This window comes from Penaeus chinensis, chromosome 29 (genome assembly GCF_019202785.1).
Source record: "Penaeus chinensis breed Huanghai No. 1 chromosome 29, ASM1920278v2, whole genome shotgun sequence".
Lineage (NCBI taxonomy): Eukaryota > Metazoa > Arthropoda > Malacostraca > Decapoda > Penaeidae > Penaeus > Penaeus chinensis.
In genome coordinates, this window is record NC_061847.1 from 21,671,069 (window position 1) to 21,673,568 (window position 2,500).

Below are 2,500 nucleotides of genomic sequence, written 5' to 3' on the forward strand. Positions count from 1 at the left end.
TATATATATATATTTATATATATATATATATATATATATATATATGTGTGTGTGTGTGTGTGTGTGTGTGTGTGTGTGTGTCTGTGTGTATATTTATATCTATAATATATAATTTATAATATATACATTATTTATATATATATATATATATATATATATATATATATATATATATACATTATATGTGTATATGTATTTATTTGTTTGTTTATATGTAATTTAAATGTGTGTATGTATGTACCGTATATATGTATGTATGTATTTTTGTATATCGCACGCAGGCACATGCAGATGTAAATATTTGTTTGTTTAATAGTTTTTGTTTGTCGGTTTGTTTATTCATATGTAAATGCACATACAGATATACAGTAGAAGTGTATGCGCGCGAGTGGGCGTCCGGTCCGCGCCTCCCTTACATTTATAGCAGGCTAATTGCACAAAGGCATGCTAAGGCACAGCCTGCTTGACGGCCGGGACAAAGACGGCTGCCCGGGCGGCCTCGGGCAGCGTTGCGGCACAAGCAGCGTGCAGGTGTGACGAGAGGATGACACACCGGCCTTTATATACCCACTTGGTTCCGCGCGCCAGAAACTGCCACAAACGTAAGTGCCATCTTCCCTTGGCATTATGCAGGCAAGCCGCCCGTACACGCAGGTGCAGCCGTGGCCACTGATCACGTCCTGTGTTGGGTTCCGGTTGACCTGCGGTTGGGATCAGAGCCCCCCAAAAAGTCACGGGGCCGATAGGGACCTTGGGGTCAAGGCAGACGAAGAAGATCATCATGACTGATAATGTAGAGGGACAACATCTGGCACGAAGGGTTGGCACCAGCGCCGGGAGGTGATCGTCCCAGGTTGGCACTCGATCCGAACCAGCAGTGAGTGCGTATCTGTGATGGCACCGTTATGGTGGCAGTGGTGGTAGCGGTGAAGTAGTGGTGGCAGTGGTAGTAAGATTTCGGCGGCAACGTTGATACCGGCGCTGTGGTTGAGACACTGATAGCCGTATCGCTGGGAGAGACTGATGTGCCGTTACATTAACAGCGATATGGCGTGTGGCCTTGCAGTACTGTGGCTCTGACGAGAATCCTTGTTTTTGCGGCGCTGGTCGGCGAGGAAGGAGACGTCGGTGGTGGCAGCGCCGTCGCGTGGGCGGCTTTTATTCATTATCGGATTAAGTGATGGAAAAAATATCTCACATTCTACTTTCCACATCTGATACACATATATGCCTTCGAGTATATATATCTTTGGTATTGTATAAAGATGCCACGTGTTAAAACTGAAAGGAAGTGAAAGAAGTGCGAAGAGACAAGAAATCTGAATAAAAAAAGAGGAAATCGTCGAGCACAAACACGTGGGAGGGAGAGAAAAAAAATAACCAAGACTGTACTTCACCTGCCACTCGGCCCTTCACTGTCGTGTGTGCATGATTCTGCATGATGTGTGTGCAGTCGTGTGCTCATAACCAGCCATTGATCTATATACCAAGACTTAGATATTTTAAACTGTAATCAACGTTTGCGCACGGACAAGGACTTAAAGTAGAGAAAAAAACGCAAGTGCTGGCACACACGGGTGAGAATCATTCTAACAAACACAAACAAATTCATACAAGCACGCGCATAAACACAACAGCGCAAGGACACCCCGTGGGAGAAAGAAGAATACCCGCCAGTCACACTCCCGGAAAGGCAAGTAGGAAAGTATGCGATCAAATGACCAGAAATGATTAAGTCCCCCTGATTTTTATTGGGAAAGAAATGGCTAAATCCTTTGTATTTACTTGTATACATTGTGTCACGGATTTACACCTGTTGCAAAAAAGACTGTCTGAAATCACGCTTGTATCGTGACAGACAGACAGACAGACAGAGACGGAAACAGAGAGACAAAAAAAATGCAAGAATGAGACAGACAAACCGATATATAAACAGAGAGAGAGAAAGAAGGAGAGAAGGTAATGCGTGTGAAAAGTAAATGTCTAACCCACATATTATATGCGAAACTGTATTGGAATTTCTGTGAATCATTTCCAGTTTCATGCGCGGGTTTTATGATCTCAATAGTCCGACGGCACGATATCATGGGTACCTGTGTAGCGCGTGTGTATGTGCGTTATGTTGCCGGAGGGAATGGCGACTGTGATATTGGTATTGATTGTGGTGATGATGATGATGATGATTGCTATGATGGGGATTTTGATGATGTTAGTGTTTAATGTTTATTATTGTCTTCATTATCATCTCATCATTGATATCATCATCATCATCATCATCATCATCATATCATCATCACATCATCATTATCATCATCATATCATCATCACATCATCATCACATCATCATCACATCATCATTATCATCATCACATCATCATCACATCATCATCACATCATCATTATCATCATCACATCATCATCACATCATCATATCATCACATCATGTATATAGATAGATAGATAGATAGATAGATAGCTTTAAATATATATACATATATAT

At 41.9% G+C, this 2,500-nt stretch overlaps 1 protein-coding gene across 3 annotated transcripts in view; it reads left to right on the forward strand.

Annotated features, from left to right (window-relative positions):
- The window catches only part of LOC125040976, a 170,472-nt gene that overhangs the window by 95,994 nt on the left and 71,978 nt on the right, over positions 1-2,500 (forward strand). The window contains exon 1 of one of the 3 annotated variants that reach the window (XM_047635794.1): positions 697-1,693. The exons of the other annotated variants lie outside the window; for them this stretch is intronic. The gene's annotated coding sequence lies outside the window, so the exon portion shown is untranslated. Of the gene's footprint in view, positions 1-696; positions 1,694-2,500 lie in introns of those variants that run through there. 3 annotated transcript variants of the gene reach the window in all.